Below are 24,680 nucleotides of genomic sequence, written 5' to 3'. Positions count from 1 at the left end.
CATCAACACATAAATGTGCTGTAATTTTTATCATGAACAAAAATCTTTATTTTAACCCCACATTCTCCATTTTTCTACACCCCCCCACCTTTTCTTTGAGACGAAGTCTTGCTCTGTTGCCCAGGCTGGAGTGTAGTGGTGCAGTCTTGGCTCACTGCAAGCTCCACCTCCCGGGTTCACGCCATTCTCCTGCCTCAGCCTCCTGAGTAGCTGGGACTATAGGCGCTCGCCACCACACCCGGCTAATTTTTTGTATTTTTAGTAGAAATAGGGTTTCACAATGTTAGCCAGGATGGTCTCGATCTCCTGACCTCATGATCTGCCCGCCTCAGCCTCCCAAAGTACTGGGATTACAGGCATGAACCACCGCGCCTGGCCTTTTCTACACCCCTTTATAGCAAACTCCTCAAATACTCTTTATAACCATTGTTACTAATTTCTCAACTTCCCTATTCCTCTTGAATTATCTCCAATCAGGCTTTTACACCAACTAATCCACTCAAACAGCTCATCAGAGTCACTAGTGATCTCCACATTACTAAAACAATAGCCAGTTCTCAGTCTTCATCTGTTCAACTTTTCAGCAGCATTAGAGCTAATGAATCACTCCCTCTTCTCGAAACATTGTCTTCACTTGGCTTCCACAATACAACATACTCCTACTGACTGCTGACCACTCCTTCTCATCTCTTTGGCTAGTTACATCCTCCTCAACTCCCAACCTTCACATAGGAGTGCCCCAGAGCGTTAGTCTCAGACTGTTTCTATTCTTTTGCAAAATTTTCCTTGGGATACCACTCAATTCCATGATTGAATGCTATTTGCTAATGACTCCCAAATTTATATGACCAGGCTGGACTTGCCACCTGAACATCAGACTCATGTATTCTGTTGCTTACCAATATCTCTACTTGGATATTGAACCTGCAGCTCAAATTTAATTCTGGATTTTTCCTTTAATACCTGCTCTTCCCACAATATTCCTCATCTCATTTCACAGCAACTCCCTTCTTTCAATTGCTGACGTGGAAAATTTTAGAAACAACACATAAGCACATGAAAGGATGCTCAACATCTTTAATCATTAGGGAAATGCAGCTCAAAACCACAATGAGATAGCATTTCATGCTCATTAGAACGGCTATCATCACAAAAAGAGAAGTGTTAGTGAGGATGTGGAAAAATCGGAGCCCCTGTACATTGCTGGTGGGAATGTAAAATGGTGTAGCCACTGTGGAAAACAGTATAGTGGTTCCTCAAAAAATTAAACATAGGGCCAGACGCGGTGGCTCACATCTGTAATCCCAGCACTTTCGGAGGCCAAGGAGGGCAGATCATGAGGTCAGGAGTTCGAGACCATCCCGGCCAACATGGTGAAACCCTGTCTCTACTAAAAATGCAAAATTAGCTGGGCGTGGTGGTACACCCCTGTGGTCCTAGCTGCTCCGGAGGCTGAGGCAGAAGAATCGCTTGAACCAGGGAGTCAGAGGTTGCAGTGAGCCGAGATCAAGCCACTGCACTCCAGCCTGGTGACAGAGCAAAACTTCATCTAAAAAAAAAAAAAAGAAAGAAAGAAAAAGAAATTAAACATAGAATTTCATATGATCCAGTAATTCCATTTGCTTATCTTTCTCTCTAAAATATAAATTACATGCAGGTGAAAAAGATTGCAGAGTTCACTACCAGATCCCCAAAGAGTGGCTGGCTCATGGAAAGGACCCTAATATTTGTTGAATGAATAAAAATTATCTTCGCCCTAGCAGAAAGGGCATCCGAGTGCAGAGGATACCCAAGTTGGGTTTGGAAAGGTGAGCAAATGTCAGCCAGGTGGACAGGAAGGGGAAGAAACTACTGGTAAGGGAAGTACCAAGAGCAGGAAGAAGCGCAAAGGCATGACATAGAGTAGACTGTGAGGATGTGCAATGGGCGTCCTCCGGGGCAGAGCTGGGGCGAAGGGCATTGGCAGGGAAGAGGAGCGCACCATAACACGATGCTGGACAGGTGGGCAGGGGTCAGACTCTCACAAGTCCAGCATCCATGTTAGGGAGTGCTGACTTTGTCTTGTTTGCTAGCACGTGGTGATCATGCAGACTTCCAGGCCCTGCCCCAGACAGCCTGAAGTGGAGAGTCTGGGGGAGGTCTCGAGATCTGCATTTTTAACATTCCCTTGCAATGGGCCTAAGATCTGAAAGCCAGATGGGTGCATACTTTGGAGACCTGTGGTATGTGTTCCATGCAGGAGGTTTCTCTCATGAGATTTGGCCTCTTGGGAGCTAGGGGGAATAACACTGCATCTCTGGAATCGTTGCAGAGAGCAGTCGGGATGCGATGCGGGCAGGAAGAAGAGTTAAGGATGGGGCCAGGGGAGGGAGTTTGGGCTAGAGAGCTGTCCTTGAGGAGGAGTGGCAGGGCCAGTGACTCGCTGGGTGTGGAGAGGGGGAGAGGGAAGAGTGCAGAGGATTCTGCAGCTTGCAGCTTGCGTGACTGAGGGGATGGCTATCCCACTTCTACTGGGAAGCAGAGTTTCCTGGGATTGTAGGACACCAAAAGGCCACGGTCACTGCTCTTGACTCAGATCCCTGCACACAGAGCGGAGCTTCAGTGTTCTGGGGACCAAGTCAGAAAAGAGGACTAACTAAACTGCCAGAAGGAAGCCCTGGATTCGGGTGCTGAGAGGCCTGGGGAGAGCAGAGGTCGTGTGGTTGCCGAACCTTCCTTTAAGAAAACAGCCTCAAACAGGTCCCAAACAAGGCTGGGCTCCTTCCAGAAAATGAGCTTGGAATGGATTTCTAGATAGATCCAAAACGCTAATTAAAACCTCATCATTGCTCATCAGAGAGCCGTTGCTAGGCGCCTAGCTGCACGTGGCATTGAACTGTGAGACATCAGCTTCTGAGTAATTGAAACCCAACTGTTCTCCAAACCAATTTAGGCTGAGACTTAGCTGAAAGATGAGGGTGGGCTCCCAGGAAGGTTCTTAATGAGATCCCCTCCATTTACAGACCCAGTCCAACCCTCACACAGAACACAGGCCTGGACTGTCTCCCAGGGAGTCTCCTCACTGCATAAGATGGGGGTCTGGAAAGGGATCATCTCGTTTATTTCAAATCTTAAATGACTTGCTTAGAGTTTTTTGGAAAGTGCCCTTGTTTGGCCAACGTGGTTAATAGATACGTGTATGTGTGAATGATATTTTTTTAATGAATAAAGCAATACAAATAAATCAACACTTTTCACAGGAAATATTTTGAGAGAGAATTAATCCAAGCAGGAGCATCAAACCCTATAATCATGCATACAAATGGAATTCCAAAAATTCTAACGCAGACAGAGCAGCTCTTCAAGTTCACCTGTTTAGATGCCGATTTTACATATTCAAATCCTGACAGCAGCTTTTGTGTGCAGATCTAAATAGACATGCATATCCATTTTTCCATATGAATGGTATAACAATGTGTGCTACCATTATTTTTACATAGCACTTTCCTGTTCACCAAGCAACTTTACAAGGTAAACCCTACAGCATGATAAATCTAAATATCTTGAATGCTTGTTCTAAATGAATTTTTACTTTTGCCACTATTCGCAGCAGAGAAAAATTTCTTTAACTATTTTCCAGTTCATTTATTGTAGCTTCTGCAAAATCCTCAAATAAACAGTATGCTTCAAGTTCTATATTATTGTCCAAATAACACTGTCACAAAACCCAAACATCCATTTATGATACTCAGGTCACCTTTGCCAATTGTCTTCCCAGCAATGGCTGAATTTCTGTGCTCTGACTGCACGTGGCCTCGAGTATAGCAGCAGGTAGTTTTGCTAACAATTCGGTTGAATTCTCAGTTTATGGGTTATGGGTCAGATGCTTCTCACTTAACCTGAACATCAGAAATGGAAGTGCCACACTGGGTCAGGTCCACAGCCATTTTTGTCTCTGACTCATGCTCTCAGTAGCATCTGTATACAGTCCATGACAGTCTGCCAGGCCAGGGAGAAAAGGGACATACAATAGAGGAGTCCTAGGAAGGGTGGTCTGGAGGAAATGATTCCAGAAATGTCTAGGCAGGACAGGGAGCAAGCTTGCCCCCCACTTTACACTGCCAAATGTTCTTACTGTTGCTGTGATGTTCATTCCCTGAAAAGCTTTATGCAAGGTCGAATTCAAGAGCTCATTTCTGAAAGCGTAGAGTGGCTGCCACCACATGACCTCTGTTGTTTGTGCCCTGTGGTTCCCTGTCTGCTGGATGGAAGCTTCGGGTAGCACGTCATCACATCCGGGGCAGCAAGACTCTCTTAAACAAGGTAAAATCTTGTTCCAGGTTTGTTTCAAAATCACACATGCCACCACTATACAATTTATCCATGTAATCAAAAACCACTTGTACCCCTGAAGCTAATGAAATTTTTTAAAAAGAGGGAGGCAAACAAACAAACAAAATCACACACATGCACATACACACACTCTTACATACACATGCATATGTATCGACAAAGGAAAAGGTCAAGGATACACCAAAACATGACCAAGAATATGCCAAAACATGACCGTGGTTATCTTTAGATGGTAAGATTATGGGTGATCAATTTCTCTTCTTTTTGTTTTTATACATTTCCTAATTTTTCTAGGATGCACATGCACTTCAATTATCATCGAGTTTTATTTTTTAAGGCTAAAGATATACTATCAAAATACTCTCCATCAGTTAATCCACAAGTACGTAAGCCCGCGACATAGCCCTGGGAGGAGAAACAGATCCTGACAAGGAAGGGCCAAGTCCTGAGGCCTCCCTTGAGGGATTTGGCTCTGGCTGTGCTGTGTCCACCTGGTTGGAGAGAAATCAAAATTGGTCTGTTTTAGTCTGAGCAGCCCAATGACAGTAAACGTGTTGTCTCTTCCACCAGAAACTTGGTTCCGTGGAGGAAAAGAGTTTAAGAGAGTCTTGCTGCTGCTGATGTAATGTGGTGCTACCTAGAGCTTCCATCCAGCAGACAGGGAACTACACGGCACAAACAACAGAAGACATGTGGTTGCAGGCACTCTGCGCTTGCAGAAATGAGCTCCTGAATTCAACCTTGCATAAAGCTCTTCTGAGAATGAACGTCACAACAACAGTAAGAAGATTTGGCTTTGTAAAGTGGAGGGCAAGCTTGCTCTCTGTCCTGACTAAATATTTCTGGAATCATTTCCTCCAGACCACCCTTCTTAGGACTCCTGTATTCTACGTCCCTTCTCTCCCTGGCCTGGCTAGAGTGTTCTTTCTAAATCGAAGGGCTGACTACAAGACAGTCTTGCTCAATACTCCGTTGAGACTCCTCATCCACCCCAGGAGTGGCTCTCAATCTCTACCTGCCTCCACATAGCTGAGGGTAAGGCCTGGTCTCCGGGGGACTCATCGCTGCAGAGCCTGCTGGCTTTGTGAGGCAGGGTCATGACTTAGTCACCTTTGTGTCCCAATGGCAAACATAGGGTCAGGCAACGTGCAGGCACATGGCAGGTCCTCAGGGACAGGAACTAGCAGGGACTGTTCGTTACTCAGTACTGTATCCTCACTACCAAGCAGAACCCTGGTCCAGGATTCAGCAGATGGTAAGTGAATGAGTGAATAAATGATGAAAAAATGAATGAAGAATTCTGTATGACAGAGAGGGGACACCATTCAGATGTGTTATGTGCAAGTGGATTTATGCGGTGCTGCCTGGGAAAAAGAGGCATGTAATTATTATCACCACTTAGCAGATTTAAGAAATGCAATTTTTCTCATCCCAGATACCAGCATCAAAAAGTAATGGAAACTACTGTTTCAGAAACATCTAGTAGCACCAAATACATGTCAAGTCCTGAATCTAGGGCTGTTTTCACTCAGTTCAAATCTGGTGGCTGTCTTTAGGGTCACACACACTCCTATTAGCACATTTGAAGGTGAGAGTCTGGGAAGTTGCCAGTGTGGGTTGGATAATAGGGTTAAGTGTAAAGTCATCTCCATTTTCGCTAACGTTGACAGGCTCCCTTTTTCTTGGCTGAGTTCCCTGAGCCAGTCGTATATCGTCTGTCAGTACTGGAAGGCAGAAAGTGGCATTTAGTACATATTCCTGAAAGTCTTTGCTTGGCTCTTTAAAAAGAAAGGCCCAGGGGTTGTGGCATAATGCCCTCTCAGCATGGCTTGGCCAGATTCTTCTTGTCCAGTGAAATTCTGTGAGATTCCTTTTAAAATCATTATGTTTTAGCAACCAAATCCCATATATGTACGAATTTACTAATTAAAACTCTTCTCTATACAAAACCAGATTCCCAAATCCACTAGCTTGGGTTAAAGGAAATGTATTGGCTCATATATCTGAAAAGTCCAAAGCCAGGGCTAGCTCCAGACATGAGCTCTTAAATGATGTCTTTTTGTTTGGTTTGGTTTTGTTTTTTTTGAGACAGAGTTTCACCCTTGTTGCCCAGGATGGAGTGCCATGGTGTGATCTCAGCTCACTGCAACCTCTGCCTCGTGGGTTCAAGTGACTCTTGTGCCTCAGCCTCCTGAGTAGCTGGGATTACAGGCATGTGCCACCACATTTGGCTAATTTTTGTATTTTTAGTAGAGACGGGGTTTCACCATGTTGGTCAGGCTGGTCTCGAACTCCTGACCTTAGGTGATCCGCCCACCTCGGCCTCCCAAAATATTGGGATTACAGGCGTGAGCTACTGTGCCCGGCCAAATGATGTCATTTTGACTCTACCTTTCCCCATCCCATAGTTTTGCTTTCCTCTGAGTTGGCTTTATTCCTTGGTAGGCTCTTGACAAGGTAGTCACAGGCAGCTTCAGAATTTCATTCTCCCAGCTTAGCATGCTCCAGGAAAGAGAGCTCCTCTTTGTCAACAGTCCCAACAAAAGCTTCAAAGCTAACTCCATCCATCTGGCTAGGGTCATGGATCTAACGCTGATGGATCCCTGTGGCCAATGGGATAGAATATTCTGATTGGCTAATTTCAGGTTGCATGGGATCCAGGAGAACGGGGTTGACCTGCCACAATCACATGGAATGAAGACTGAGTCAGGGTACCTGCTCAGTATCTCAAAGGAAATTAGAAACCTGGTGCCAAGACACACATAGATGCTGTGTCAGTAAGAACAGATACATGCCACAGCCAACATTCCTGACCCTTCTGAGTAAACACAGTGTGACTCACTGAACACCAACTTCAGAACTGGAGGAGACAGAACAAAAGATTAGGACTCAGTCCCTACTCTCACATAGGACATGAGAAGGACATGTACATACACAGCATCATGCGAAACCTCCAGGCAGAAAGATGGGACAGGATGAAGACTCTGCAGGACACCAGAGGAGGCACCAGGCCAGCCGACAAGAGACCTGAGTCCCAAGACCCAGCTCTGTCCCTCTCAAGCAGTGTGATGTTAGGCAAGTCCTACAGTCTCTCTGAGAAAACTAAGTTTCCTTTCCTAATGTATGAGTCTGTTCTCACACTGCTATAAAGATACTAGCTGAGACTGGGGAATTTATAAACAAAAGAGGTTTAATTGACTCAGTTCTGCATGGCTGGGGAGGCCTCAGGAAACTTACAATCATGGCGGAAGGTGAAGGGGAAGCAGGCAACTTCTTCACAAGGTGGTAGGGGAGAGAGAGCGAGTTCAGGGGAAATTGCCACTTTTAAATCATCGGATCTTGTGAGAACTCCTTCGTTTTCAAATCAACAGAACTCATGAGAACTCACAATCATGAGAACAGCATGGGGAAGACACCCCCATGATCCAACCACTTCCCACCAAGTCCTTCCCTTGACATATGCGCATTACAATTCGAGATGAGATTTGGGTGGGGACACAGAGTCAAACCATATCACCTAATGAAATGGTCAAACTAACCTGATATTTCCCAAAGGGAATGAAAGGGACAAAGGGTCAAATAAGCTTGAGGAGTGTTTGGTTAGCTCTGTTATAAAGACATTTGCTTAACTGTCTTTACCCCAGCAGTTGGCCATTGAGTTCTTATTTTTAAAAATAAAATTACGATGAGTCCAGGTATGATGGTTCACACTTGTAATCTCAGCACTTTCAGAGTCCGAGGTGGGAGGATCACTTAAATCTAGGAGTTTGAGACCAGCCTGAGTAATAAAGCGATACCTTGTCTCTACAAAATTTAAAAAAAATTAGCCAGGAATGATGGTCATAATGACGATGACAATGATGCTGAAGGTGGTGACGATGAGGATGAAACTGAGGATCGTCTTGCTGATGGAAGAGGATCAGGGCCAACATTGCATATCCATCCATTCACAAGCATACCTGTAGTACCAGCTACTCAGGAGACTGAGATGGGAGGATTGCTAGAGTCTAGGAGGTTGAGGTTGCAGTGAGCTATGATCATGCCAGTGCACTCCAGCCTAGGTGATAGAGCAAGACCTTGTCTCTTAAAAAAAATTACAATGAAAATTAACATGCCTCAGAACATATTTTGGAAAGTTCTGGATCAGGAGATCTTTACGTTTCGACTGCTGTGAGTTAAAGTATCAACAGCACACAAGAACAAATCCTAGGAGAGCTTAGGGCTTGCAGACTCCTTCTTTCTGGGCAGTCAGTGCAGGTGCTGCAGTGAAAGCAGGTGTCCTGAAGGGTGGAGAGGACGGGAACTGAGGGGCAGTAGGAAGGAAGAGTTATGCGGAAATTCAGCCCAGGTGTGGAGCAGGGGCAAATGCTGCCCTTGGAGAGTTGAGAGAAATGCTGATGTCAGACTCAGAGGAGGTATCTCAGCATGTTAGTAGTAAGCTCTGGGTGATGGGATTATGGTGGATTTAAATTTTTTTAAAAATTTTCATTTTATTCATTTTCTTATTTCCTACAATGAATTATTACTGGTTCAATTAAAATGATCAAAGGAAATTTTACAAGTATTCTTTAAACCCAGACATGATATGAACCAACATGTAGCTTTTTCTATGTCCAATATTGTATTTTATTAAAAGGGGAAGATTTTCATGTTAATGGTAACTTTCAAGGCTTCTTCCTTAGACCTCTGTTATTGGCAGTTTTTTTTTCATAGTCAAAAAGCAAATCTAACGATGACAAACGTGAAAAAGAAACCCTTCTCTATCCAACCTTTCATTTTTCCTCATTACTCCCTATCTCATTTCAGGTGTTCTGGCTCCTGAAAGGATGCTGAATGTGCAGGACCACAAGTGCAAGGAATGCCATGCTCAATCACTCTGCAAATGACATTACAACCAGAACAAATGCAAAGGCAGCAGGTCTCTTTAGGACATATACCTACGCACAGTGCCAAACTCATCCTGTGGCCAACAGATGCACAGAGAATCCCAGAGTGTTTTATTAAGGATGGGTGACTGTTCATAGTTGTTTTCCTAAACCTGGGAAGCTCAGCAAACCAGTTTTACAAAAATATCAATAGATGATGATGGTGGTGATGATCTTGACAACAGTGTTAATCATTATATCAGAAACTAATACTTCTGAGGGTTTACAAGGTGGCAGGCACTGAGGCAGCATCTTTCTATACCTTCTCTCATGTGATTCTTCCGAGCATCCCATCAGGTAAGTCTTATTATTGCCCCCATTTTACAGATAGACAAACCAGGGTGTGGTGAAGCTGGGTAGTATGCCTGAGGTTACAAGGCTGGAAAACAACAGAACTAGGATTCTGTTCTGTTCTGACTCCACAGCCTGTGTTCTTAACCACTGTGTAAGCTATTTAAAGAAAATAGGAGTGCCACTTAAGTAAAAGTGAATCCTAATTATGTGATTGGTAGGGACTTAATTAAATCATGAATCTTAATCGTTACTCGATCTTAAATAAAAATGAATTTGAATTCTGTAATTTGTAAGGTTTAGATTAAGCTGTTATTTAAAAAAAAAAAAAAACTCTCCGAAGTACAGAGGGTTAAATAAGGTGGAAATGTATTCTTCTCTTGGGACAACAGTCTCAAGGCCAGTGGTGGTCAGAAGTGAATGGAAGACTCTAGTCTGTGACCATTCAGCCTTCATCAGTTCTCAACCTACAACTTCTGTTATCTGGGCCCAGGTCGGCTGTCCTGGTTGTCACCATTCTCATGTGGGAAGAAGGGGAAATACAGGAGATTCAGGGTAAGTAGCTTGTGCTTAAGTTGGGGATGAACTAGAGGGTACATTCATCCCCTCATCTCACCTCTCTCTTGCCTGCACTTACTCCCATGGCCACACATGGCCACACAGAGGCTGAGAAATGAAGTCTCTAGCTGGGCTGCCATGTGCCTGGAAAATTCATGGATGGTTCAATTATCGAAAGGAAAAAGGGGAGGCCAGGTGCAGTGGCTCACGCCTGTAATCCCAGCACTTTGGGAGGCCAAGGCACGCAGATTGCCTGAGGTCAGGAGTTCGAGACTGCCTGGCCAACATGGAGAAACCCTGTCTCTAAAAAAATACAAAAATTAGCTAGGTGTGGTGGCAGGCACCTGTAATCCCAGCTACTTGGGAAGCTGAGGCAGGAGAATCGCTTGAACCCAGGCGCAGAGGTTGCAGCGAGCCGAGATCGTGCCATTGCACTCCAGCCTGGGCAACAAGAGCAAAACTTCGTCTCAAAAACAAAACAAAACAAAACAAAGAAACAAAAAAAATGTCCAGGTGCAAGTGGCTCATGCCGGTAATCCAAGCACTTTGGGAAGCCGAGGCAGGAGGATCACGAGGTCAAGAGATCGAGACCATCCTGGCTAACACGATGAAACCCCATCTCTACTAAAAATACAAAAAAATTAGCCAGGTGTGGTGGTGGGTGCCTGTAGTCCCAGCTGCTCGGGAGGCTGAGGCAGCAGAATGGTGTGAACCCGGGAGGCAGAGCTTGCAGTGAGCCGAGATTGTGCCACTGCACTCCAGCCTGGGTGACAGAGCAAGACTCCATCTCAAAAAAAAAGGGGGGAAAGAAAGGAAAAAGGGGAGATGGCTGTTTCTTCCATGCCAGTACCTCAGGACATTAAAATTAGAGTTTGCCTTTCCAAATTTTTACCAGCTGTGTTATGTACAAACAAGGAAGATGAGGCTCAGAGAGTCTAAGAGATCTTGTCAACGTCCTTCGTCTCATTAGGCAGAACTGAATCTAGAGCTGTTCCATGATATTCGGCATAGTGTTGTTTTTTTTTTTTTTTTTTTCTAAATTGAGTCTTCATATTAAATTGGAAAGGAAAGCATGAAATTTCTAAGTTGTGCCAGATAAACACAATGACCTTTAAAAAATTATACCTGATTTTAACATTGCTCAGATGTTAAAAAGAGGTTCAAAAGGAGCCAATAAATGTCAAAAAGAAAGATAAACATATTCATAGAATTTTCAGATTGTAAGCAAGATATCACCAGGATCACCTTCCTCATTCTGTAATAAGGCAGCTTTGGCTCCAGAAGTTGAGCTGACTGATTTATCTTTCGATTTTCAGTGTTCCTCCCCCGAATCTCAAAGTCCCTCATGAGAAGGACAAAGTATCTCCCAATACCCTAACACTGGAGCCCATGAAACTCCCAGGAAACCCCACTCTAGCTTCTTGAGTATTATCTCTAAAATCTGTTACTCTCTGATCTGGCTCACATTCAGAAAACAGTGAGTTTCAACCAACCAACTTCCATTTATAGAGGTACCATTCTAGTTGCTGAGGAACGCAAAGATACAGGGGCCACGGTTCTGGCCTCTGGGAGCTTGCAATTTAGCAACAAACGGACAAAAACAACCATGAGGGCTGTTCCAAGATGGCCGAATAGGAACAGCTCCAGTCTACGGCTCCCAGCATGAGGGACGCAGAAGATGGGTGATTTCTGCATTTACAACTGAGCAAATGGCACACCAGGAGATTATATTCTGCGCCTGCCTGGGAGGGTCCCATGCCCAAGGAGCCTCGCTCATTGCTAGCACAGCAGTCTGAGATTGAACTGCAAGGTGGCAGCGAGGCTGGGGGAGGGGCACCTGCCATTGCTGAGGCTTGACTAGGTAAACAAAGTGGCCGGGAAGCTCGAACTGAGTGGAGCCCATTGCAGCTTAAGGAGGCCTGCCTGCCTCTGTAGACTCCACCTCTGCGGGCAGGGAATAGCCGAACAAAAAGCAGCAGAAACCTCCTTAGACTTAAATGTCCTTGTCTGACAGCTTTGAAGAGAGTAGTGGTTCTCCCAGCATGGAGTGTGAGATCTGAGAATGGACAGACTCCTCCTCAAGTGGGTCCCTGACCCCTGAGTAGCCTAACTGTGAGGCACCCCCCAGTAGGGGCAGACTGACACCTCACACGGATGGGTACCCCTCTGAGATGAAGCTTCTAGAAGAATGATCAGGCAGCAACATTTGCTGTTCTGCAGCCTCTGCTGCTGATACCCAGGCAAATAGGGTGTGGAGTGGACCTCCAGCAAACTCCAACAGACCTGTAGCTGAGGGTCCTGACTGTTAGAAGGAAAACTAACAAACAGAAAGGACATCCACACCAAAACCCCATCTGTATGTCACTATCATCAAAGACCAAAGGTAGATAAAACCACAAAGATGAGGAAAAACAGAGCAGAAAAGCTGAAAATTCTAAAAATCAGAGTGCCTCTCCCCCTCCAAAGGAACGCAGCTCCTCACCAGCAATGGAACAAAGCTAGACAGAGACTGACTTTGATGAGTTGAGAGAAGAAGTCTTCAGATGATCAAACTTCTCCAAGCTAAAGGAGGAAGTTCGAACCCATCGCAAAGAAGCTAAAACCTTGAAAAAAGATTAGACGAATGGCTAACTAGAATAACCAGTGTAGAGAAGTCCTTAAATGACCTGATGGAGCTGAAAACCATGGCACGAGAACTACATGACGAATGCACAAGCTTCAGTAGCTGATTCGATCAACTGGAAGAAAGGGTATCAGTGATTGAAGATCAAATGAATGAAATGAAGCAAGAAGAGAAGTTTAGAGAAAAAAGAGGAAAAAGAAATGAACAAAGCCTCCAAGAAATATGGGACTATGTGAAAAGACCAAACCTATGTCTGATTGGTGTACCTGAAAGTGACGCGGAGAATGGAACCAAGTTGGAAAACACTCTGCAGGATATTATCCAGGAGAACTTCTCCAACCTAGCAAGGCAGGCCAACATTCAAATTCAGGAAATACAGAGAACACCACAAAGATACTCCTCAAGAAGAGCAACTCCAAGACGCATAATTGTCAGATTCACGAAAGTTGAAATGAAGGAAAAAAATGTTAAGGGCAGCCAGAGAGAAAGGTCGGGTTACCCAACCCACAAAGGGAAGCCCATCAGACTAACAGTGGATATCTCGGCAGAAACTCTCCAAGCCAGAAGAGAGTGGGGGCCAATATTCAACATTCTTAAAGAAAAGAATTTTCAACCCAGAATTTCATATCCAGTCAAACTAAGCTTCATAAGTGAAGGAGAAATAAAATCTTTTACAGACAAGCAAATGCTGAGAGATTTTGTCACCACCAGGCCTGCCCTACAAGAGCTCCTGAAGGAAGCACTAAACATGGAAAGGAACAACGGTACCAGCCACTGCAAAAACATGCCAAATTGTAAGGACCATCGATGCTAAGAAGAAACTGCATCAACTAATGAGCAAAATAACCAGCTAACATCATAATGACAGGATCAAATTCACACATAACAATATTAACCTTAAATGTAAAGGGGTTAAATGCCCCAATTAAAAGACACAGACTGGAAAATTGGATAGAGTCAAGACCCATCATTTGGCTGTATTCAGGAGACCCATCTCACATGCAGAGACACATATAGGCTCAAAATAAAGGGATGGAGGAAGATCTACCAAGCAAATGAAAGACAAAAAAGGCAGGGGTTGCAATCCTAGTCTCTGATAAAGCAGAGTTTAAACTAACAAGATCAAAAGAGACAAAGAAAGCCATTACATAATGGTAAAGGGATCAATTCAACAAGAAGAGCTAACTATCCTAAATATATATGCACCCAATACAGGAGCACCCAGATTCATAAAGCATGTCCTTAGAGACCTACAAAGAGACTTAGATTCCAACACAGTAATAATGGGAGACTTTAACACCCCAGTGTCAACATTAGACAGATCAACGAGACAGAAAGTTAACAAGGATATCCAGGAATTGAACTCAACTCTGCACCAAGCAGACCTAATAGACATCTACAGAACTCTCCACCCCAAATCAACAGAATATACATTCTTTTCAGCACCACATCACACTTAATCCAAAATTTACCACATAGTTGGAAGTAAAGCACTCCTCAGCAAATGTACAAGAACAGAAATTATAACAAACTGTCTCTCAGACCACAGTGCAATCAAACTAGAACTCAAGATTAAGAAACTCACTCAAAACCACTCATCTACATGGAAACTGAACAACCTGCTCCTGAATGACTACTGGGTACATGATGAAATGAAGGCAGAAATAAAAATGTTCTTTGAAACCAGTGAGAACAAAGACACAACATACCAGAATCTCTGGGACACATTTAAAGCAGTGTGTAGGGGGAAATTTATAGCACTAAATGCCCACAAGAGAAAGCAGGAAAGATCTAAAATTGACACCCTAACATCACAATTAAAATAACTAGAGAAGCAAGAGCAAACACATTCAAAAGCCAGCAGAAGGCAAGAAATAACTAAGATCAGAGCAGAACTGAAGGAGATAGAGACACAAAAAAACCCTTCAAAAAGTCAATGAATCCAAGAACTGTTTTTTTGAAAAGATCAACAAAATTGATAGACTGCTAGCAAGACTAATAAAGAAGAAAAGAGAGAAGAATCAAATAGACGCAATAAAAAATGATAAAGGGGATATCACCACCTATCCCACAGAAATACAAACTACCATCAGAGAATACTCTATGCAAATAAACTAGAAAATCTAGAAGAAATGGATAAATTCCTGGACACATACACCCTCCCAAGACTAAACCAGGAAGAAGTTGAATCCCTGACTCGACCAATAGTAGGCTCTGAAAGTGAGGCAATAATTAATAGCCTACCAACCAAAAAAAGTCCAGGACCAGACGGATTCACAGCTGAATTCTACCAGAGGTACAAGGAGGAGCTGATACCATGCCTTCTGAAACTATTCCAATCAATAGAAAAAGAGGGAATCCTCCCTAACTCATTTTATGAGGCCAGCATCATCCTGATACCAAAACCTGACAGAGATAAAACAAAAGAGAATTTTAGACCAATATCCCTGATGAACATCGATGCAAAAATCCTCAATAAAATACTGGCAAACTGAATCCAGCAGCACATCAAAAAGCTTATCCACCATGATCAAGTGGGCTTCATCCGTGGGATGCAATGCTGGTTCAACATATGCAAATCAATAAATGTAATCCAGCATATAAACAGAACCAAAGACAAAAACCATATGATTATCTCAATAGATGCAGAAGAGGCCTTTGACAAAATTCAACAGCCCTTCATGCTAAAAACTCTCAATAAATTCGGTATTGATGGGACGTATCTCAAAATAATAAGAGCTATTTATGATAAACCCACAGCCAATATCATACTGAATGGGCAAAAACTGGAAGCATTCCCTTTGAAAACTGGCACAAGACAGGGATGCCCTCTCTCACCACTTCTATTCAACAGAGTGTTGGAAGTTCTGGCCAGGGCAATCAGGCAGGAGCAAGAAATAAAGGGTATTCAATTAGGAAAAGAGGAAGTCAAATTGTCCCTGTCTGCAGATGACATGATTGTATATTTAGAAAACCCCATCGTCTCAGCCCAAAATCTCCTTAAGCAACTTCAGCAAAGTCTCAGGATACAAAATCCATGTGCAAAAATCACAAGCATTCTTATACACCAATAACAGATAGAGAGCCAAATCATGAGTGAACTCCCATTCACAATAGCTTCAAAGAGAATAAAATACCTAGGAATCCAACTTACAAGGGATGTGAAGGACCTCTTCAAGGAGAACTACAAACCACTGCTCAGTGAAATAAAAGAGGACACAAACAAATGGAAGAACATACCATGCTCATGGATAGGAAGAATCAATATCATGAAAATGGCCACACTGTCCAAGGTAATTTATAGATTCAATGCCATCCGCATTAAGCTATCAATGACTTTCTTCACAGAATTGGAAAAAACTACCTTAAAGTTCATATGGAACCAAAAAAGAGCCCGCATTGCCAGATCAATCCTAAGCCAAAAGAACAAAGTTGGAGGCATCACACTACCTGACTTCAAACTATACTACAAGGCTACAGTAACCAAAACAATATGGTACTGATATCAAAACAGATATATAGACCAATGGACAGAACAGAGCCCTCAGAAATAATACCACACCTACAACCATCTGATCTTTGACAAACCTGACAAAAACAAGAAATGGGGAAAGGATTCCTATTTAATAAATGGTGCTGGGAAAACTGGCTAGCCATATGTAGAAAGCTGAAACTGGATCCCTTCCTTACTCCTTATGCAAAAATTCAAGATGGATTAGAGACTTCAATCTTAGACCTAAAACCATGAAAACCCTAGACGAAAACCTAGGCAATACCATTCAGGACATAGGCATGGGCAAGGACTTCATGTCTAAAACACTAAAAGCAGTGGCAATAAAAGCCAAAATTGACACATGGGATCTAATTAAATTAAAGAGCTTCTGCACAGCAAAAGAAACTACCATCAGAGTGAACAGGCAACCTACAGAATGGGAGAAAATTTTTGCAATCTGCTCATCTGACAAAGGGCTAATATCCAGGATCTACAAAGAACTCCAATAAATTTACAAGAAAAAAACAAACAACCCCATCAAAAAGTGGGCAAAGGATATGAACAGATACTTCTCAAAAGAAGACACTTATGCAGCCAACAGACAGATGAAAAAATGCTCATCATCACTGGCCATCAGAGAAATGCAAATCAAAACCACAATGACATACTATCTCACACCAGTTAGAATGGCAATCATTAAAGTCAGGAAACAACAGGTGCTAGAGAGGATGTGGAGAAATAGGAACACTTTTACACTGTTGGTAGGACTGTGAACTAGTTCAACCATTGTGGAAGAGAGTGTGACAATTCCTCAAGGATTTAGAACTAGAAATACCATTTGACCCAGCCATCCCATTACTGGGTATATACCCAGAGGATTATAAATCATGCTGCTATAAAGACACATGCACATGTATGTTTATTGTGGCACTATTCACAATAGCAAAGACTTGGAACCAACCCAAATGTCCATCAATGATAGACTGGATTAAGAAAAATATGGCACATATACACCATGGAATACTATGCAGTCATAAAAAAGGATGAGTTCATGTTCTTTGTAGGGACATGGATGAAGCTGGAAACCATCATTCTCAGCAAACTATTGCAAGAACAGAAAACCAAACACTGCATGTTCTCACTCACAGGTGGGAGCTGAACAATGAGAACACTTGAGTACAGGAAGGGGAACATCACACACCGGGGCCTGTCGTGGGGTGAGGGGCGGGGGGAGGGATAGCATTAGGAGATATACCTAATGTAAATGATGAGTTAATGGGTGCAGTACACCAACATGGCACATGTATACATAAGTAACAAACCTGCACGTTGTGCACATGTACCCTAGAACTTAAAGTATAATAATACAAAGAAAGTAAAGGAACAGCAGCAGGACTATAGCTTACATAGCGCTTCTGTTTAAAGCAGTGTTATTTAGATATTCATTACAGGACTGCTTTCAATAGAAAACATGATACACATTATTTAATTATAAGAAATGACAAAATCAATTAAGATACATTAAAAAACATGAAATGATACAAAATGACATAACAGCTGGAAATAGAGTGTCAGCTATTTTATTTATTTCCCCAGAGAGCATAATATTCCACATATCACCTGTAATAGACCTTGACCCTTGGTCACAGGGATGAGCAGGTATCTTAGACTGGGCTGGTGATAGAACTCCATCCCTCTGACCAAAGTGATTGGCATAGGATGGGCATGTGACTCAAGCCAAGCCAAGCAGAGTCCTTCTTGGCAATTTATTCATTGGGATGGGAGGGAATCTCTGTCTTGCTTGTTAGGTCTGAGGGTTGGAAGGCTATGAATTCAGACTGACCAGTGGCCCTGCTCTCCATCACATGGAGAAAGCTTCTTATTAGTAGGAAAGAGTGACCCTGCCAAACAGATCAATGCAGAGATATGAGTTGGAGAGAGAGTTAAAGACCCTGCCTAACAGCAACAAATATCCATATCTTGTATCATCATCATTATCATCAGAATAAACATTTTGAATGTTTATGCCAGGAATGGTGCCAACATACAATGTAGGCACTTAATAGCATCTCATTGAAGGATGATAAAAACAGTAATATTCATAAGAGTATAATGTCATTATCCTCCTTGTTTCTTTGGAGAACAAGGAGGACCAATAATTTGCCACACAGCTAAAGAGAGAACTGGGCCATGAACCCAAATCTGTCTGATTCTAAAAAAAATCTTAGTTCTTTCTACTGCAACAGATAGTCCCGTGCTATAGTTTGGATGCTTGTCCCCTCCAAATCTCATGTTGAAATTTGACCCCATTGTTAGAGGTGGGGCCTAATGGGAGGTGTTTGGTCATGGGGGTGGATCACTCATGAATGGATTAATACCCCAGGTGGCAGGTGCAGTGAGTGAGTTCTCATTCTATTATAGTTTCTGTGATGGGTCCTTGTTAAAAAGCGTCAGCCCCTTCCTCCTCACTCTCGTTTCCTCTCTCGCCATGTGATCTCTGCACACGCCAGCTCCCCTCGGCCTCTACCATGAGTAGAAGCAGCGTGAGGCTTTTACCAGATGCCCAGTCTTCCATCCAGCAGAAGCATGAGCCAAATAAACCTTTTTTCTTTATAAATTGCCCAGTCTCAGATATTCCTTTATAGAAGTACCAAATGAATTCACGCACCCTTGTGCCTGCAAGACACCATCCTCTGAATGAAGGCGGCAGCTTGACTTTCCTGCATAGAATTAGGATTCATGTATTCACCTCACAAGGTGGATTTGATTCTGGACAGCTTCTTCTCTGTGTTGATTCCTGTCAGCCTCCTTCCCCAGTCTGACCTCCCTTCCTCAACCACCATGGGCAGATCCCCTTCCAGGCAGAGGAATCTCAAGTCTTGTCCCCAGTACAACTGTCCCACAGTGGACATCAGAATCTGCCTCTGCTGTTCCCACCTCTGTCCAGAGTAGAAAACTTCCACTTGTGACACCCACACAACATCTCCACAGGTGTTCTTTATTCTAGGTTCTTGGGAGAGGCAACGTTAGCCAGGCAGAATCTGGGTGAAGAGTTCTAAGCCAGGGCAGTACGGCAGAGCAGAAAAATAACAAGAGCCTGGCTGGGTCCCTACACCCTATGTCATACCAATTTTTTTTTTTTTTTTGAGGTGGGGTTTCCCTGTGTCTCCCAGGCTGGAGTGCGGTGGTGCCATCTTGGCTCACCGGCAACCTCTGCCTCCCAGATTCAAGTGATTCTCCTGCCTCAGCCTCCCGAGTAGCTGGGACTACAAGCACCCGCTATGATGTTCAACTAATTTTTGTATTTTTAGTAGAGATGGGGTTCCGCCATGTTGGCCAGGTTGGTCTCAAACTCCTGACCTCAAGTGATCCACCTGCCTCAGCCTCCCAAAGTGCAGGGATTACAAGTGCAAGCCACTGCACCCAGCCTATCATACCGACTTTTAACTGTCTATATCTGGACTTCTTTTATCTAAGAGGGGAATACACTTCTAATTTGTTTAAATTGCTATTATTTTGGATTTTCTGTTAAACCTTAAACCTAACTCTAAGTAATAAAAAGTCCCTCTTCCTTGTTCACTTTTGCATCTTCCGCACCTTGCATAGTGTCTGGCACAAAACAGACACTCATAAAAAAATGTCTGGCAGCTGGGCATGGTGGCTGATGCCTATAATTCTAGCACTTTGGGAGGCCGAGGTGGGTGGATCGCATGAGGCCAGGAGTTGGAGACCAGCCTGGACAATATAGCAAAGCCACGTCTCTACTAAAAATACAAAAATTAGCTGGGTGTGGTGGCAGGCGCCTGTAATCCCAGCTACTCGGGAGGCTGAGGCATAAGAATTGCTTGAACTGGGGAGGCAGAGGTTGCAGTGAGCCGAGATCACACCACTGCACTCCAGCCTGGGTGACAGAGTGAGACCCTGTCTCAAAAAAAAAAAAAAAAGTCTGTGGAGTCGTAAGCACATGGGTGTATGTTAAATGGTTCACACCACAACAACAATGTAAAATAAATATTTTGCATACATGTATCAAACATATGTAGATATTTGTAATTCAGGAAGTACTTTGGGGAAAGCTAGGGATGTTTCACTGTAGCTTTTAAGACCTAGTTGAGCCTCTGTTTACACTCTTCATTTCTTGAAATAAAATACATATCTTGCCTTTGGAAGACAGCTGCTGTCAGGTGGGCCTCACCGTTCAGGTCATGACAGACAGAAAAGGAAGCGTGGCAGTTGCCCAGTTGAAAGCTGGCTGGGAGAGATGATTGAGTGGTTTTGGGATTGTACTTATCTAATATTTATAAAAGCTAACCGTCATCAGAAGCCAACCTCCAGGCCCCCAGGTGCTTTGTATCATAAAGCCTCCTGGGAGACTTATGTTTTATGTCATGTCTTTCTTTTTCCATCACGACAGGCTTCACTGTCGGCTCTGCTTGCAAAGCAAGCTGCACAACCTTAGGACTTTTGTAGCCAAGGGGAATGAAAAGCCAGCTCATTACTTTTCTTAAAAAATATACCCACTACCAATTTCTTAGTAAGGAGAAAGCAGTTACCCTGAGGAAATGGAATATATTTCTGCTTATGTACACATCTCCCTTTTGTTCAATCGTTGAGCAAATATTTATTGAGTGCCTGCCATGTGCCAGGCACTGTTCTCAGTATTAGGAATACAACATGCTTTAAACACACCTGGGTTCTTGTGGTCGTCAAGCTAACATTCTAGTGGGAGGATCTGACAAACATATTAAATGAGTAGAATAAACAATTCATGAGTGATATGTGCTCGAAGAAAAGAATAAAGCAAGGAAGGGATATTTCGGGGATGGAGTTACAATTTTACACAGGGTGATCAAGAAAGACTTCACTAAGAAAGTGACAGGTGAGCGAAGATTTGACAGAAATGAAAGAGTAAGAAATAAGGTATCACAGGAAAGTGCAGTCCCGCCCAGGGTTTAAGAGCAAAGTCCTGGCCGGGCGCGGTGGCTCACACCTGTAATCCCAGCACTTTGGGAGGCCGAGGCAGGTGGATCACCTGAGGTCAGGAGTTTGAGACCAGCCTGGCCAACATGATGAAACCCCATCTCTACTAAAAATACAAAAATTAGCTGGATGTGGTGGCACACACCTGTAATTCCGGCTACTTGGAAAGCTGAAGAAACAGGAGAATTGCTTGAGCCCAGGAGGCGGAGGTTGCTGTGAGCTGAGATCATGCCACTGTACTCCATACTCCAGCCTGAGTGACAGAGACTCCATCTCAAAAAGGGCGTGATAGTGCATGCCTGTAATCCCAGCTACTGGGGAGGCTGAGACATGAGAATCGCTTGAACCCAGGAGGTGGAGGTTGCAGTGAGCTGAGATTGCACCACTGCACTCCAGGCTGGGCAACAGAGCAAGACTCCATCTCAAAAACAAAACAAAGCAAGAAAACGCAAAGTCCTAGGCAACATGGACTGGACATGGACACAAACCTGGAGGACACTGCCCTGGGTTAAATAGCCCACTCACAGAAAGACAAAGACCACATTATGTCACTTCTATGAAGTATCTAAAATAGCACGTTCATATAATTAAAGAGTAGAATGGTGGTTACCAGAGGCTGGGGCAAGTGGGAGATGGGGAGTTTCTAATCAATAGGTTTACTATCAATAGAAGTTACTAATAGTTACAATAAGGGTTACTAATCAATGGAAGTTTCAGCCAACAAACATAATTAAGTTCTAGAGATCTGCTGTACCACGTTGTACCTACAGTCAGCAATAATATATTGGACACTTAAAAATTTACCAAGAGGGTAGATCTCATGTTAAGTGTTCTTACCACAATAAAATATATATATGTGTGTGTATATATATATGTGGTTCATGTCTGTAATTGCAGCACTTTGGGAGGCCAAGACAAGAGGATCACTTGAAGTCAGGAGTTTGAGACCAGCCTGGGCAACACAGCAAGACCCCCATCTCTACCAAAAATTAAAAAAATCAGCCAGGAGGCTGAGGTGAGAGGATTGCTTGAGCTCAGGAGGTTAAGGCTGCAGGGAGCCACGATCACACCACTGCACTGCAACCTGAGTGGCACAGCAATGGCAACAGAAGGGCTGGGGTCCCAGCTAAACCCCGCCCTTAAGCCTGTAACCACAGCCCTAAGTGAAAACGGCGGACCCCATTTTTCCGCGCAAATGTTGCCTTTTTGGCCTGCCCCGCCCCGCCCCTTTCCTGTGCCTATAAAAGATTTCAGCTGGTAGAACAACACAGGCGGCTGAGCATTGAGGTTATAAGCAGCTGAGCCGCGAGCAGAGAAGCAGCTGAGTGTCAAAGACTAGGGATAGATGCAGCTAACTTCAGACAGTGCGGCTTCAGGGAAAGATTACCTTCCCATCCCGTTGGCAGCCTGCCTTTCTGCGGAGGGCTACCCATCAGTATAAACTCTTCCGCATGCATCACCTTTCAAACAGTTCATGTGACCTGATTCTTCCTGGACGCCGGACAAGAACCCGGATGCCAAGAGGGCAAGAACCTGAGTGCCAAGAGGACAGGGGCTGCCACCCTGACCCTCCACTGAGCTGGTTGGCACTTGACCATCCCTGGACAGCAGAGCTGAAAAAGCATTGGTTATAACATGCTTGGAGCTGCTGTGGAGCCCACAGAGCTTGCTCCTGCCAGAGAGGAGTGACCGGCCATTCCAGCATCCATTTATTCCACTTTCCACACTCACCGTATTGCATGCTTCCTCCTGTGAGGAGTGGCCAGTAGCAGACTGAGTGAAACAGGCCACTCCAGTTCCTGCTTGCAAAGGAGGTCAAGAGAACTATCCTGTCTCATCGAGACCCTGTTCACCCCCACCAAAAAAAAAGCAAAGTATGAGAGGTGTAAGGATCTACGTGGGTTGATGGATCCACGAGGCCAGAGTGGCTGGGATGGGGGTGGGGAGAAAGCTCGTGAAAAGAGGGATGGCACCAGTGGTGGAGGCCCCTGTCAGTCACCGAAGAATTTCCGTTCACTCCTAATGAAATGAGAAGACCTGGAGAGTTTTGAGCAGGTTGCCAAAGCTGATTCACCTGTTATAAATGTCACTCTGGCTGCTGCGTTGAGAGCAGGTGGAAGCAGGGAGACTAGTCAGGGAGACCAGTCAGGAGACATTTATTTTCCATGTCCCGAGGCACCATCTCTCACAAGCCATTTTCCCCTCTCCCTCTTCACTCCTGCGGTGATCTTCCTCCCCAGCCACTTCAGAACCAAGAACCGTCTTGTGCTCCCTCTGTCCTCATCCAAATGTGTTTTAAATTCTTTCATCACACTAGTCAACAAAAGGTACTCTTGTAAGCAGATTCATACCCAAGAAAAGCCAAGTGAAGAACGGCAGTTTCTAGAATCCTAGGACTATTTTCTCTTCACTGGTTTAGTCAACACTTCTTCAGGTCTTACCCAAGTGTACTAGTTTTCTATTGCTGATAAACAACCACTAACCTGGCCACTTAAGACACGTACTGTATGCCAGCAGTCTAGGTATGGCAGGGCTGGGGTCTTCACTCAGGGTCTCAAGGACCAAAGGAAATCGTGGTGTTGGCCTAGCTGAGTTCTCATCTGAAGGCTCTGGGGAAAATCCCGTTTCCAAGCTAATTCAGGTGGTGGGCCTAATTCAGTTCCCTGTGGTTATTAGACTGCTGACAGGGGGCTGCTCTCAGCTCCCAGAGGCCACCTGCTTTGACTCCCTCACTAACATTTTGTCACATTTCACATCTTTCTGATTTTTTTATGCTTAATCTCTAGACTCAGTTGGAAGGCCTTGTGTAATTAAGCCGGATCTGCTTGGATCATCTCCCTATCTTGAAGTCAATTTATTTGGGGTCTTAATTACAACTGCAAAGTCCCTTTACAGCAACACCTAGATTAGTGTTTGACTGAATAACTGGGAGAAGGTGCAATAGACAGGGGCTGGGAATTTTGAGCCATCCTAGAAATCTGCCCACTACACCAAGAAAAAGGGAGGACATTGATCTATCTGGGGAAGTGCCTGGAGTAGAAGAGCTGAAGGCGCCAGGCAGGCCTTGGGGTCTGGGACTAGGATTCAATGTGCCATGACTCATTCATTCCCTCTCTCTCTCACACACACACACCACACACAAACATACACACACACACAAACACGCACACACACAACACACACACACATTTCTCCATTCACCTCTCATCTCTGCTGGTCTTCATTCTGCAGAGTCGCTCCTCCCGTGTAACAAGAAAGCCACATGCCTGTAATCCCAGCTACTCAGGAGGCTGAGGCAGGAGAATCGCTTGAATCCGGGAGGTGGAAGTTGCAGTGAGCCAAGATTGTGCCATTGCACTCCAGCCTGGGGGACAAAGCGAGACTCCATCTCAAAAAAAAAAAAAAAAAAAAAAAAAAGCCACCAACTGCCCTAGTTTCTGCTATCACAGTTTTGCTTTTCCAGTAAAAAGATAATGTC

At 44.0% G+C, this 24,680-nt stretch overlaps 1 protein-coding gene and 1 long non-coding RNA gene across 2 annotated transcripts in view; one reads left to right on the top strand and one right to left on the bottom strand.

Annotated features, from left to right (window-relative positions):
• Window positions 1-24,680, bottom strand: part of LOC105487883 (family with sequence similarity 184 member B) — a 155,001-nt gene that overhangs the window by 89,490 nt on the left and 40,831 nt on the right. The gene's annotated exons all lie outside the window — the stretch shown is intronic.
• On the top strand, window positions 9,377-18,811 carry LOC105487882 (uncharacterized). The gene is made up of 3 exons (XR_011621437.1): window positions 9,377-9,554; window positions 10,042-10,103; window positions 18,733-18,811. It is a non-coding gene; the product is annotated as an uncharacterized lncRNA (long non-coding RNA).

The sequence above is a fragment of the Macaca nemestrina genome, chromosome 3 (genome assembly GCF_043159975.1).
Source record: "Macaca nemestrina isolate mMacNem1 chromosome 3, mMacNem.hap1, whole genome shotgun sequence".
Lineage (NCBI taxonomy): Eukaryota > Metazoa > Chordata > Mammalia > Primates > Cercopithecidae > Macaca > Macaca nemestrina.
This window is presented reverse-complemented; position numbering and strand designations above follow the sequence as displayed.